We start from the raw sequence: 16,452 nt of genomic DNA on the forward strand, positions 1-16,452 counted from the left end.
TGTAACTAACACGAGAGGACCCATTAAATAAAGGGTACCTAAATCCAAGCATTGATATTATGTAGGAGTTTGCTTCTGGTGGGGTGTCCTGGTTGTTTGATAGTGGAGCAACAAATCATATGACTGAAAGCAAGGACTTGGTGGTGGACATTCATCCCGACCCAGCCATTGCCACCCAAGCCTCCTTTAGTGATGATGTGATTTCAAAGGTATTGGGTCTCGGCAAGGTGGTAATTTCTCCGGAACATACCATTGAAAAGGTTATGCTTGTTGGGACCCTCGCATACAATTTACTTTCTGTTCATCAACTTGCACTTATGGGCTTTAGTATTTTCTTTGGCATTGACTCTGTGGCCCTTTTGTGGAGCAAGACTCTTAAAGTAGCCTTTGTTGAGCATGTCGAAAACGGTCTCTATGTGGTTGACTTTTCGGATCGACCCACTAAGACCGCGACTTGCCTAATGGATAAAGTTTATGTGGGATGGCTTTGGCATCACGGGCTAGCCCATGTCAATATGAGGTCTTTGCAAAGTCTCGTCAAACGGGATCACGTTCTTGGACTAACAAATGTGAGTTTCACGAGAGATCATGCTTGTAGTACGTGTATTGAAGGAAAGATTCATGAGACAGCTCACCGCCCCATGACTATCATCTACTCAAAAAGGACGTTGGAGCTCCTCCACATGGATATATTTGGTTCTCCATCCTATGATAGTCTTAGGGGAAGAAAGTTTTGCTTAGTGGTAGTGGATGATTACTCAAGATATACCTGGTATACTTTTTCAAGAGAAAGAGTGCGACTCAATAAACCATCATCAACTTTGCAAATGAATCACAATGCCAACATAATGCAAAGATATTGATGACCAAAAGTGACAGTGGCACCGAGTTCAAGAACTACACCTTAAATGAATTTCTGAGTGACAAAGGAATCAAGCATCAATACTCTGCTCCTTACATTCCTCAACAAAATGGGGTGGCGGAAAGGAAGAACCGGAATTTGATGGCAGAGTTTAAATCTCCGTAAAACTTTTGGGCCGAAGCTATCAACACCGCATGTCATACATCCAATCGGCTCTACCTTCGCAAAGGCGTGAACAAGACTCCATACAAAATTCTTACCAAAAACATGTTGATATGCCCTAGAGGCAATAATAAATTGGTTATTATTATATTTCCTTGTTCATGATAATTGTTTACTATCCATGCTAGAATTGTATTGAATGGAAACTCGGATACGTGTGTGGATACATAGACAACACATTGTCCCTAGTTAGCCTCTAGTTGACTAGGTCGTTGATCAAAGATGCTCAAGGTTTCCTGGCCATAGACAAGAGTTTTCACTTGATAATGGGATAACATCATTAGGAGAATGATGTGATAGAAAAGACCCAAACTATGAACGTAGCATATGATCGTGTTAGTTTATTGCTACTGTTTTCTGCATGTCAATGTATCTATTCCTATGACGATAAGATCATGCAACTCCCGGACACCGGAGGAAGACCTTGTGTGTATCAAACTTTGCAACGTAACTAGGTGATTATAAAGGTGATCTACAGGTATCTCCGAAGGTGTCTGTTGGGTTGGCGTGAATCAAGACTGGGAATTGTCACTCCGTATGACAGAGATGTATCTCGGGGCCCACTCGATAATACAACATCACAATAAGCCTTACAAGCAATGTGACTAAGGAGTTAGTCACGGGATCTTGTATTACGAATGAGTAAAGAGACTTGCCGGCAACGAGATTGAACTAGGTATGGAGATACCACGATCGAATCTCGGGCAACTAACATACCGATAGACAAAGGGACTAGCATACATGATTAACTGAATCCTTGACATAGAGATTCAACCGAAGAATATCTTCGTAGAATATGTAGGAGCCAATATGGGCATCTAGGTCCCGCTATTGGTTATTGACCGGAGAGTGTCTCAAGTCATGTTTGCATAGATCTCGAACCCGCACGGTCTGCACACTTAATGTTTGGTGACATTTCAGTATTATTGAGTTATGTGTGTTCAGTGACCAAAAGTTGTTTGGAGTCCCGGATGAGATACCAGACGTCACGAGGAGCTCCGGAATGGTCCAGAGGTAAATAATGATATACAGGAAATCCCATTTTCGTCATCGGAAAAGTTTCGGGTGTTTTCGGTATTGTACCGGGAATGTTGGGTGGGCCATCGGGAGGGGTCACTCACACCGGGAGGCTACATGGGCCTTAGGGGTTGCACAACAACCCTTAGTGGGCTTATCGAGCCACCCCCAAATAGCCCATGCGGCCAAGAGGTGGGGGAAGAAAAAACACCCAAAGGAAAGAGGGTAATATTGCAAGTAGAGAGGGGTCCTACTTGTAATAGGATTGCAAGTGGACTCCTCCACCTCCACCCTATTCGTCCGAACCCCTTGATGGGGCTATGTCTGCCTCATCCCCTCCCTCCCTCCCTCCTATATGTACTAGAGGATTTTGAGGGCAGCCCTAACCCTAATAAGCCACGGCTGCCCACTCTCTCTCTCTCTAGATCATTTTCTCCTCTAGATTAGTTCCACGAAGCTTGATGAAGCCCTGCTGGATTGGTTCACCATCACCACCACCATGCCGTCGTGTTGGAGAACTCATCTACCTATCTACCCCTCTTTCTGGATCAAGAAGGCGGTGATCGTCATCAAGTTGTACGTGTGCTGAACGCGGAGGTGCCATCCGTTCGCAGTAGATCGGGATGGATCGTGATGGGATCGTGATGAGATCGCGGGACGGGTTGTGATTTCGATCGCGAAGATGTTCCACTACATAAACCTCATTATATACACTTCCACTTAGCGATCTACAAGGGCATGTAGATACACTCTCCCCTCTCGTAGATGGTCATCACCATGGATAGATCTTATGTGCGCGTAGATTTTTTTGTTTACCATGCGACGTTTCCCAAGAGTGGCACCATGAGCTAATTCTATGCGTAGATGACATCTTCAGTAGAACACAAAGGAGTTTGTTGGCGTTGATATTCCGATTGCTTCCCTCCTTAGTCTTTTCTTGATTCAGTGGTATTGTTGGACGAAGCGGCCCAGACCAACATTACTCGTACGCTTGCGAGAGACCGGTTTTATCGACTAACATGCAACTTATTGCATAAACATGATTGGTGGGTGTCTGTTTCTCCAACTTTAGTTGAATCAGATTTGACCGAGGTGGTCCTCGGAGAAGTTTAAATAGCAACTTGCATATCACCGTTGTGGTTTTTCATAAGTAAGAGGCGATCATACTACATACTCATAGCAGCCACGTAAAACATGCAACAACAAATTAGAGGACGTCTAACTTTTTTTTCACGGTATGTTGTGATGTGATATGGACAAAGACATGAGATGATATATTTTATGTATGAGATGATCAGGTTGTAATAGTTAAATATCGACTTGCACGTCGATGCTACGACAACCGGCTGGAGCCATCGGGTTGTCTTTAATTATTTTGTGCTTGATGATGCTTTGCTTTATCGCTAGTCTATAGATTTAGTAGTAACAACATAGTTAGCGCGACAACCTCGATGGCAGCACAATGATGAAGATCATGATGATGGAGATCATAGTGTGGCGCCGGTGACGATGGAAATCATGCCACTGCTTTGGTGATGGAGATCAAGAAACACAAGTTCATGGCTATATCATGTCACTTATGATTTGCATGTGATGTTAATCCTTTTATGCACCTTGTTTTGCTCAGTACAACGGTAGCATTATAAGGTGATCCTGTAGGAAATATGCCCTAGAGGCAATAATAAAGTTGTTATTATTATATTTCCAGTTCATAATAATTGTCTATTATTCATGCTATAATTGTATTAACCAGAAACTGAAATACATGTGTGAATATATAGATCACAATGTTTCCCTAGTGAGCCTGTAGTTGGCTAGCTCGTTGATAAATAGATGATCATGGTTCCTTGATCATGGACACTGGATGTCATTGATAACGGGATCACATCATTGGGGAATGATGTGATGGACAAGACCCAATCCTAAGCATAACACTAGATCGTGTTGTTTGTATGCTAAAGCTTTTCTAATGTCAAGTATCATTTCCTTAGACCGTGAGATTCTGCAATTCCCGGATACCGTAGGAGTGCTTTGGGTGTCTTCGGGAATGTTGCATGGGAAACCAAAAATTTCCTACGCACACAAAGACCTATCATGGTGATGATCATCTACGAGAGGGAGATCGGATCCACATACCCTTGTAGATCGCTAAGCAGAAGCGTTAATAAACGCGGTTGATGTAGTGCTACGTCTTCACGATCCGTCCCACGAACCGTCCCGTGATCCGTCCCACGATTCGTCCTGATCAAGTGCCGAACGGACGACACCTCCACGTTCCCACACGTACAACTCGATGAAGATCTCCACCTTATTGATCCAGCAAGAGGGGTGGAGAGGTAGATGAGTTCTCTAGCACAGCGGCATGGTTGTGGTGGTGGAGGTGCTATTCTATCAGGGCTTCGCCTAAGCGCCATTGAAACTAGAGGAGAAACAAATCTAGAGAGAGAGGGCAGCATGTGGCTATTCTCTGTTGTGTCTAAAACCCTCAAAACCCTTAGTATATATAGGAGGAAGAGGGCTGCACCCTAGGGCTGCATTTTTTCCCTTGCGCAAGGAGGAGAGGAGGAGTCCTCCTCTAATCCTATTTGGAGTAGGATTCCTCCTTCCCACTTGGAAACTCTTTCCACCTTGTGTTTTTTCCTTCACAAACCTTATGGGCCTTAGTGGGAACTTATTCCAGCCCACTAGGGGCTGGTTTATCTCTTACCACAAGCCATGAGGCCCCTTGGGGCGTGACACCCCTCCGATGGTCCCGGGCACCCCTCCCGACACTCCCGGTATACTACCGATGAGCCCAAAACTTTTCCCTGACCAAAACAGTACTTCCTATATATCAATCTTTACCTCCGGACCATTCCAGAGCTCCTTGTGACGTCCTGCATCTCATCCGGGATTCCGAACAACCTTATGTCACCAACACATATAACTCAACTATACCGAAACGTCACCGAACCTTAAGTGTGCATACCCTACGGGTTGACCTAAGACACTCTCCGTTCAATAACCAACAGCGGGACCTAGATGTCCATATTGGCTCCTACATATTCTACAAAGATCTCTATCGGTTTGAATATCTATGTCAAGGATTCATATAATCCCGTATACTATTCCCTTTGTTCGTCAGTATGTTACTTGCCCGAGATTCAGTCGTCGTATCTCCATACCTAGTTCCATCTCGTTACCGACAAGTCTCTTTACTCGTTCCATAATACAAGATCCCGTAACTAACTCCTTAGTCACATTGCTTGCAAGGCTTGATGTGATGTTGTATTACCGAGTGGGCCCCGAGATACCTCTCCGTTACACGGAGTGACAAATCCCAGTCTTGATCCCTGTAGAGCACCTTTATAGTCACCCAGTTACGTTGCGACGTTTGATAAACCACAAGGTATTCCTCCGGTGCCCGGGAGTTGCATGATATCATGGTGATCGGAACAGATACATTGACATGCAGAAAACAGTAAGAATAAACTGACACGATCATATGCTACGTTCATTGTTTTGGGTCTTGTCCATTACATCATTCTCCTAATGATGTGATCCCATTATCAAATAACAACACTTGCCTATGGCCAAGAAACCTTGACCATCTTTGATCAACGAGCTAGTCAACTAGAGGCTCACTAGGGACAGTGTGTTGACTATGTATCCACACATGTATTTGAGTGTCCAATCAATACAATTCTAGAATGGATAATAAACGATTATCATGAACAAGGAAATATAATAATAACCAATTTATTATTGCCTCTAGGGCATATTTCCAACAGTCTCCCACTTGCACTAGAGTCAATAATCTAGTTCACATCACTATGTGATTGTAATGAATCTAACACCCATAGAGTTCTAGGGTTCAATCAATTCTTGCTTGTGAGAGAGGTTTTTAGTCAACGGATCCGAACCTTTTAGATCCATGTGTGCTTTACAAATCTCTATGTCCTCCTATAGATGTTGCTACTACATGCCATTTGGAACTATTCCAAATGACTGCTTCACCATACGAATCCGGTTTACTACTGAGAGTTATTCAGATTAGTATCAAAGCTTGCATCAACGTAACCCTTTACGACGAACTCTTTAATCACCTCCATAATCGAGAAAATTCCTTAGTCCACTAGTTACTAAGTATAACTTTGACCACTGTTCAGTGATTCAATCCTGGATCACTCTTTGTACCCCTTGACAGACTCATGGCAAGGCACACATCAGGTGCGGTAAATAGGATGGCATACTTTAAAGCCTACGGCTAAGGCATAGGGTATGACCTTTGTCCCTTCTCTTTCTTCTGCCGTGGTTGGGCTTTGAGTCTTACTGAAATTCACACCTTACAACACATTTAAGAATTCTTTATTTTCTAATCTATTTTGAACTCCTTCAAAAACTTGTCAAGGCATGCATTTCATTGAATGTTCTATTAAGCATTTTTCATCTATCTCTATAGATCTTGATGCTCAATGTTCAAGTAATTTAATCCAGGTTTTCCTTTGAAAAACACCTTTCAAACAACCCTTTATGCTTTCCATAAACTCTACATTATTTCCGATCAACAATATGTCTACCACATATACTCATCAGAAATCCTATATTGCTCCCACTCACTTCTTTGGAAATACAAGTTTCTCACAAACCTTGTATAAACCCAAAATCTTTGATCATCTCATCAAAGCATATATTCCAACTCCGAGATGCTTGCACCAGTCCATAGAAGGATCGTAGGAGCTTGCATACTTGTTAGCATCCTTAGGATCGACAAAACCTTCAGGTTGTATCACATACAACATTTCCTCAAGGAAACCGTCGAGGAAACAATCTTTTGACATCCTATGTGCAAAATTTCATAAATAATGCAGCAACTGCTAACAAAATTCCAACAGACTTTTAGCATCGCTACGAGTGAGAAATTCTTATCATAGTAAACTCTTTGAACTTGTCGGAAACATCTTTGCGACAAGTCGAGATTTTCTTACTGGTGACTTTTCACCATCATCGTTTTTCTTCCTTTTAAAGATCCATATGCACTTAATAGTCTTACAACAATCAAGTAGTTCTTCCAAAGTTTACACTTTGTTTTTATACACGGAAACTCTCTCGGATTTCATGGCCTCCAGCCATTTGGCGGAATCCGGGCCCACCATCGCTTCTCCATAGTTCGTAGGTTCATTGTTGTTCAACAACATGACCTCCAAGACAGGGTTACTGTACCACTCTGTAGCAGTACGCGACCTTGTCAACCAACGAGGTTTGTAGTAACTTGATCCGAAGCTCAATGATGACTATCACCAGTTTCCACTTCAATTAGCATAGGCGCCACAAGAACAACTTCATGCGCCCTGCTACACACTGGTTGAAGTGACGGTTCATTAACCTCATAAAGTTCCACCACCCTCCCACTCAATTCTTTCGAGAGAAACTTTTCCTCGAGAAAGGACCCGTTTCTAGAAACAAACAGTTTGCTTCCGGATCTGAGATAGGAGGTATATCCAACTGTTTTGGGTGTCCTATGAAGATGCATTTATCCACTTTGGGTTCGAGCTTTATCAGATTGAAACTTTTTCACATAAGCGTCGTAGCCCCAAACTTTCAAGAAACGACAGCTTAGGTTTCTCCAAACCATAGTTCATATGGTGTCATCTCAACGAAATTATGTGGTGCCCTATTTAAAGTGAATGTGGTTGTCTCTAATGCCTAAACCAAAACGATAGTGGTATTTCGATAAGAGACATCATAGTAAGCATTTTTCCAATAGGGTGCGGCTATGAAGTTCAGACACACCACCACACCATGGTGCTCCAGGTTGCATGAGTTGCAAAACTATTTCCACATTGTCTTAACTGTGTACCAAACTCGCAAATTAGATGTTCATCTCTATGGTCATATCGTAGACATTTTATTCTCTTGTCACAACGATATTCACTCTGAAATAGCTTGAACTTTTCAATATTTCAGACTTTTGTTTCATCAAGCAAATACACTAGTATCTACTCAAATCAGCTGTGATGTAAGAACATAACGATATCCACTGCGTGCCTCAGCACTCATTGGACTGCATACATCCAAATGTATTACTTCGAATAAGTTAGTTTGTAGTTCCATCTCACTGGAAAACGAGGCCTTCAATCATCTTGCCCATGTGGTATGATTTTCATGTCTCAAGTGATTCGAAATCAAGTGAGTCCAAATGATCCATCTGCATGGAGCTTCTTTATGCATTTTATACCAACATGACTCAAGCAATAGTGCCACAAGTAAGTGGTACTATCATTACTATTTTGCATCTTTTGGCATTAGTATTATGAACATGTGTAGCACTACGATTGAGATTCAATAAACCATTGAAGGTATTTATTCAAGCAAATATAATAACCATTATTCTCTTTGAATGAATAATCGTATTGAAATAAAAATAATCTAATCAGGTCTATCCTCAACGCAAACACCAAATAACAATTATTTAGGTTTAACACTAATCCCGATGGTAGAGGGAGCGTGCGATGTTTGATCACATCAACCTTGGAAACACTTCCAACACATATCGTCACCTCACCCTTGCTCGTATCAATTTAATCTGTAGCTATAATTTCGAGTTACTAACACTGAGCAACTGAACCGGTATCTAATACCCTGGTGCTACTAGGAGTACACATCAATATCAGGTATATCCAATATACGTTTGTCGACTTTGCCAGCCTTCTCATATACCAAGTATCTAGGGTAGTTCCGCCTCAGTGACCGTTCCCCTCATCACAGAAGCACTTAGTCTCGGGTTTGGGTAAAACCTTGGGTTTCTTCACTAGAGCAGCAACTGGTTTGTCATTTCATGAAGTATCCCTTCTCGCCCTTTCACTACTAGAAAAAAGGATGTTAGTGGCGCACCTATTTTGGCTATTAATGGCGCACTATAGGTGCGCCACTATTATCACGCTACTACTAATAAATAGTAATGCCGCACGCGTGGTGCGCCACTGTTAGTCTACATAACAGTGGCGCATCACATGGTGCGCCATTACTATCCCATACACTAATGGTGCACCACCTGGTGCGCCACTAAAGTGCAATTTGGTGCGCCACTACTACGAATATTAGGATTTTTTTTGCTTTTCTGATATTTGAACATGTTACAAAATAGATTATGGCACAGAATATAAACAACACAACATATAAACAACAGATTTATCGAATACAATAGAAGATAGTCTCTGAATACAATTCATCATATTAGTCTCTGAATTCAAAGTAACGAACACAGTTAGAACATTACAAGTCTCGAGACCGCGAGGAGCGAGTTTGTCTTCACATTATAAGTCGATATCTAAACTACCATCACATAGAAGAGGGTTGCGGTCATGATGAGCATCATCGCGATGAAACTGATCTTCATCCGGTTCCTCCTCTGCTCCCTCCTCTCTCCCGCTAGATAGCGCGTGTATCTAGCTTCTGCCTCCGCCGTAGTGATGTACCCTTTGTAACTGTTACCGCTGAAACGGTGAACCTGTCTCCGACACTCCTCCCAATCGTCATAGACTCCGGGAACCTCACTCTTGTACACGACATACGACGGCATCTCTATGCACTAGACAAACAAAACGTTAGTAGCAATTCACAGATAATATATAAGCTATATATAAGTATGCAATAAAAGGATCGGAAGAGAAAAGAAACACATTAATAGCACAATTCATGGTCCTACTAATAAATAACATCGACTACATATAAGTTGAATGACTGTCCAAACTAAAGAGACATACAAGTTCATTAAAGTTTAATTACAACATGAGTTAATCGATATTTCAGAACTACATAGCATCAGTAATTTTGACTCGACTCAGGGACCAGAGCATGGATGAAGCTGCCGTTTTTCGTGATGGTCATGAATGTGCGGTTGTTGTGAGCCTGCATTTGTAGCGTTGTGTCAATTTCACTATTGGACGGTTGACAGTTGAGGTAGAACTGCCCCGATCTAGGAAGGACATCTTGATAGATGATTTCCACAAACTCCGACTGGATGCGAAAGAATTCTTGTCTGATGTCCTCGTCCTGGATTGTCGACAAGCGTGCGGCCCATTCTTTGAGATCATTTGGTAGCATATGGTGATGCTGGCCCCGTACGATCGCCCGCATGTGATGGAGGGCGTAGTAGGCATCCTTCTGAGTGCCAGGCGGCTGCTTGACGCACGGGAACATCGTTACGTGGGTGAACACGTGCTTGCCGTACCTACAAATTGGCCTCCTGAAGGTGCCTGCAGATTTGGCGAAGCCGGGGAGGACATCATCGAGAACTTTCTTGATATTTGTGTAGTCTTTCTTCGACTGACGGTCTGAGTCGAAATACATGGCCATGGAATATTTTGGGCTTAAGAGGATGAGTGTGCAATGTGTGTCACTGCACAAAACACGGAATGTTAGAAAAAAAAGAACGATCGAAATCTAAAAAATCATATGTTACGGGGCGATGAGGGGATGACTTACTCGGAAAAGTAAGGCACGAGGAAGTTATCCTTATCTGCGTTTGCCAGAATGACGCCTTCGAGGTATGAACTCGCGACTTCCCGGTCCCCAGTGCTGCCCAAGATCTTGGCACACATGTAGAAGGGGTCGACTATCACAATGTCCGGGGTCTTTTCTCTAATGATCCGCATCTCCATACTGAGCGAAAATAGCCGAATGAAGGTGTAGTGCAGCGGATAAAGGTTAAGCATAGCAAAGATGTCATCAAACCGCAGGACGATCATACGCCCGATGGTGCTATAGACAAAGCCCTTGCCCTCTGGTACCTTGGCCACGAAAACCGGGTATGCCGCATCATTCTCGGAGAGATGCCGCTTCTCCATATAAAGAACAGTGTCATGCACACTCCGCATAGCACCGGTTGCAGCATTGAGCAGATTAGTCGGTAGCATCGGCCTACCCGCCACATGCACCCTCCTCGAGATATCCTTAGATATTGGTGGCCTGTCCTGAGCACGGATCGTACTCGGTGCCGGCTAGCTCGCACCCTTGTTATTTTTTCTTTTCCATCCCTTCTGCTTCTTCTGCTGTAATGGGATCGAGTTCTGCTCAGGGACCACCTTCTTGAGTGTGTTGGGGATGATAATATTTCGCACCTCGGCTATTTGAGTCTCGGCGAAGGCGGCAGCTATATGCGTCTCCTGAGAACTGAATAGACGACGCCTGTTCCAATTGGGTTTCTCCGCGGTACCAGCTAGATCGCCATCGTCTTTGGCAGGGTTGGGTTCTAGAGAAGGAGGCCCGAACAATTCGTCACAGTACCCATGTTCGTTGATGTACTTATCGACGTTGGAAAATGTACCGTCGTCGTCGTCCGGCTCCTCTGCCATATGCATGTCCAGATCAGCTAACGGCTGTAGCGTTGCGGCGGTCTTGCCATGGCTTGGCGCCAGCACGACTGGCGGTGTTGTCTGTGGGGTGGTGTCCCCCGCCCCCAAATGTCACATCCCTAAAACTTAAGCTAGATAGCATTGTGCTCATGTCTTCTTTGCATTTGCATCTAAGAAGTTTTAACAAAAACAACAAAGTGGCACAGGAAAAACTCAAAACCCTAGCCACCATTTCAATTAAAGGAAATTTCAAACTAGTTCAAAATCAATGAACCCAAAATGGCCTCAAGAAATGTTCAAACTTTCTGATAAACCATGAAAGTAAATGAGCATCAGAGAAAACTATTTTCTTCACACTTCAAGCATTTTAAATAAATGCAAAAGCCACTGGTTTCAAATCTAAAAATTTGAAAACAGAAGCTATAATTTTCCAAAAATGTTGAAAGTCTTGGAAATGAGTGGGGACATTATAACAAATATTTCAGGAGGTTTAAAATAGTTTTTACTTTTTGTTTTGGAGTTGAAATAATTAGCAAAGCAATAAATAGCAAAACAGAAAAACAAAAACAGAAGAAAAAGGAAAAGTCTTACCTGACGCCCACGCCAGGCCCAGCCCACCTCGGCGCTCGTCCCCTTCCCCGCGCCAGTAGGCAGCAGGAGGTGGCCGCCGCCTCCTCCGGCGCGGCCACGCACCTGCGTGCCTGCCTGGCCGCCGGTTCGCGCTGGCGACGGCGGGGATAAGCTCCCCAGAGCCTCCCCTATCCATTCCCCGCCTCGGTTCTCCTGCTCCGCCCGGATCCCCTCCTTCTCCCTGCTCCCGCCATTAGAGCCGAGCTTGAGCTCGAGCTGGCCGTTGCCCTGGCCACAGGAACCCCTCCCCGAGCACGCCATTAGATCCGCCACGTCGCCTTGGTCGTCTCTGCAGAAGCCGAAGTCCCCTCGAGCCCTGCAACGCCCGCAACACCGTCGTCTTCTTCCTCCGGCCGCCGGACATCTCCCGTCGATTCGTCGCCCCCAGGCCTTCCCCGAGCCGTCTAAGCTCTTCTCTGCACTCCGTGTGAGCGTGCGGTGGTTTCCCCTAAGCTTTCCCCGTCGATCCCCTTCTCTAGCCCTAGTTTCACCGGAGGCCGACGAGCACCGCCGCTGCCGCTCGTCGCCGGTAGCCCTCCGATGTCCAGCTCGTCCTCCCGTGAGCACCAGAAGCTCCAGGAGGACGCGTAGATGCCGTAGCAGCTAAGAACTAAGCATGGATCCTCCTGATTCGAAGCCCCCGACGACGCCCGAGCTTCGGCCGCCGCTCCGGCTCGTCGCCGACGCCTCTTCCGGCGACCCTAGCCTCCCTAGTTGGTCCTGCCAGATCGGCCGCTTCGCGAGCTTGCTGTAGCTGCTATCCGCGTGCGATTTGGTGCTGTGCAGCGCCGTCTAGGTCGCCTCCGGCGAGCCCTCCGCCGCGGGTTTGGTCGCCGGCGACCACCCTCCAGTGGCCGTCGACGTGGCCGGCCATTAGGGCCTAATCGCCCTCCTCTGGGTCGCTGACAGAGGGCCCCACGCCTGGTCAAACCCCAATTAGGGGCTGGTCAGCGCGGGATTAGCCCAGAGAGGCTGACCAGTGGGGCCCCCCTGTCAGGTTTGACCTGCACAGGTCGGCTGACCTGTTGACGTCAGCCTGATGCAATAAATAGAATTTCCAGTTTAAAACTAATTCAGGAAATTGCTAAAAGTTGTAAAAATCATAGAAATTAATCTGTAACTCCAATGAAAATAATTTATATATGAAAAAGTATCAGAAAAATTCAAGGATTCTGATTATGCTATTTCCAACTATGTTTGAGAAAGTTACAGAACCCTAAATTGTGAAATAAGGAATAATTCAATTCTTTTAATCACTTTATAAATGGAAATTGCAACAATATCCAAATTTCATTATAAATGCAATGATCATACACTGCCCTAGATGTAAATCAGTACCATAACATGACATTTCATGCATGTTAACATTAGGTTGATCTGAGCATCAGGTCGAATCAATTAAACCGGTATCCGGGAATACCCGTTTGAATTGCTATTCGAATGTGATTCAAATCAACTCTAAACCTAAAACATCTTGATTATAATAACTTATCACTTTGCATTCTCATGCCATGCTCATGCATCATTTTGATTGCATATGATTGTTATTGAATGTTGCCGTTCATTTCGGTAGGCTCCGCACCCCCGGATTCCACCGAATATCCGTCCGACGGATATCGTTCCTCCTCTGAGCAACAAGGCAAGCACCCCTTTTGATCATCCCGTTAACACCTATGTTCTTGCTCCTGCACCTATTTATTGCATTAGGATCAAATGCTTCAACTGCTTTTGCCACGATAGTTGGACCCACTTCCTTTGCATGACTTAACCTTGTCACAGTAAATAGCCGAACCTTGCAACCCAGCATACCTGGTAGTTGCTTGAGCTATGATGTGCCTTATCCTGCTATGCATGCTATGCTTAGAGTTGTGTATGGTCTGTCATCTGGGAGATGAACAGAAATGTGGAATGTGTTCAGTGAGCAAAGGTCGTGTGTTGAACTTGATTTGGTAAAGGTACCGGTGAAAGCCTGTGTAGGAGTACATGGCGGGTTGTTTCATTGGAACCGTCCTTAGGAACTGAGTTCCGTGTATGTAATCCAAGACTAGATACTACCACATGCTGGGCCCTGAAATATGACCCCGCTCGGCCTTTTAATCGCGTAGTACTCGGTCCAGGAGTTGCAAGTAGTTTCTGGTGTTTATAGTAATGCTGGAGGCCGTGCATGGTGCTGACCTGAGAGGTGGACCGTGATGCGGTAGGCAGTGGCACGGTGTACCAAGTGGCACCCAGATGGTGGGCTTGGGAACCCTGCGCACATCGTTTGAGGCCGTGGCGGAAACCTCGGCCGGACTTCCGTACGGGTTACTCTCAGATAGGCGATAAACCTGGACTAGGTACTAGTGTGGTTAACGGTCGTGGCCGACTCCCTCGCTGGGCTTCCGCTTGAAGGTTTCCAAGGTGCATGACGTGCACATGGCGATAAGCGGCGGAAGCGTGTGTGATGAAGTACACCCCTGCAGGGTTATGATCTATTCGAATAGCCGCGTTCGCGGATATGGACTACTTGGAGACATATGTTGTTCATAGATAACTTAAATGGCTACTCCTAAAATTGTCAAGATAAGCGTGAGTGTCGTGGACGGCATTTCCGTATGGAGACGGAATGATTCCACGATAGCGTATTGTTGTGGTGTTAGTGGACTCGTGTGCGAGAAATCAAGTTGTCAAAACTAATTTCAAAAAGCAAGTTGTCTAGCCACGAGTCAAATGCTGGCTTCCCGCATGAAACCCCACAATACCTTCTTGATACCTTGCATGAGTAGTTAGCCATCCTAAAGTCTTGCTGAGTACCTTCGTACTCATGTTTGCTTAATAATGTTGCAGAGGTTGCTAATGACCCTAACGGAGGGTTCTTCGTAGACATCGACGACGACGAGTAGCCGGTGTCCCAGCTACGACCTGGCCCTACGTCGGCTCTGTAGTATAGTCAGGCCATGTGCCTTCTAGTTGCTCTGTCTGTACCCAGACAGCTTATAACTCTTCCGCTGGCTTGTATTGTGTGACTGATATTATGGGTCGTGAGACCCTTAATGTGTAATAATATGTGTGTGGCTCTTTCGAGCCTCTTCAATAAAGCTTGTATGTTTATGGTTATGTTGTGATGCCATCGATGTATCTATACATATCGGTATGCCATGCGTACGTGTGTCTTACTTGATATGTATGGGGTTCGATTACCTAGTCGTGAACTTTAGTAGCACTCCTTACAAGGAAATGCCCCTTTGTGATCCAACGAGCCTTGGTAGTTCGCTACTGCTCCGGACGCATTGGTTGACCGGCATGTGTCCTTCTTAGCTGCTGTGTCTGTCCCCTTTGCGGAAATGTCACACGACGTAATGGAGTCCTTGTAGCTTGCTACGACTCGTCTACGTTCGTTGATGACCGACACCTGCTTTGTTGGGTCATGTATGCCTGTCCTTGTACGGAACTTCCACTTTGGTTTATGACTAGACATGTCGATCCGGGTTCTTTGACATTGGAATGCTAGCGACACGATCGCATACGTGAGTCAAAAGACGCAAACGGTCCCGGCTAAGGTAAGGCTGCAGCCGTGGAGTTAACCGTGCGTGAGACCACAAAGGGATGCGATGGGTTACAGGCTAGATTCCTATGGCTTAGGATCGGGGTCCCGACAGCGTTGGTATCAGAGCCTGACTGACTGTAGGATTACTAAGCCAAACTGGTCGAAGTAGAGTCTAGAATTGCTTTAGTTATATATAAGGGAATTGTTTGTGGGAGGGAACGTAACACTCTTGTTCTCTTCTCAAGGTATTCTATTCTGGTCATCCTCGTCTTTTCTGCGGGAATTAAGGACTAGGTTACTCATCTTCTCCTAGGCTCGGATTTTGATCGGTAGATTATAGGACTACGGGTCGAGAGATATTGGGTTTCTTTTATTCCTAGGAAGCAGGAAGTAAGTTTGATGATCAGAGAGTTGAACTTGATAGTTGAGTGGTGACGCTATTTCATTTTTGGGTTGTCTCAAAATTTGTTTTTGAGCATTTACAGCCGTTATGCTGCCCAATTTTGCATTCAGAGCTCTAATGCTTCTGCATTACTCTCTATTTACAGATGCCTAGCCGTCCTTCTCGTCAGGTGGTACGTCTGACCAGGTGCATTGATGTACCGGGTCATACGGCCATGTTGGTCAGGATGATGTCGGTGTGCGGTTACCGCTGGTACCCCGAGTACACAGTGGAGGAACAGTACCGAGACTTCAACCAGAGCCAGTACATCTGCACTGTTAGGGTATTTCCAGACTACCCTGGAGCGGAGAAGCCAATCCATTGGTCCTATGGGTTGGGAGTCACTGTTGACATGGCAGTACAGGATGCTGCCTTTTCAATGCTGACCATCATGAGAGCGAGACATGCACTGCTGCAG

This window comes from Hordeum vulgare, chromosome 7H, assembly GCF_904849725.1.
Source record: "Hordeum vulgare subsp. vulgare chromosome 7H, MorexV3_pseudomolecules_assembly, whole genome shotgun sequence".
Classification (NCBI taxonomy): Eukaryota; Viridiplantae; Streptophyta; class Magnoliopsida; order Poales; family Poaceae; genus Hordeum; species Hordeum vulgare.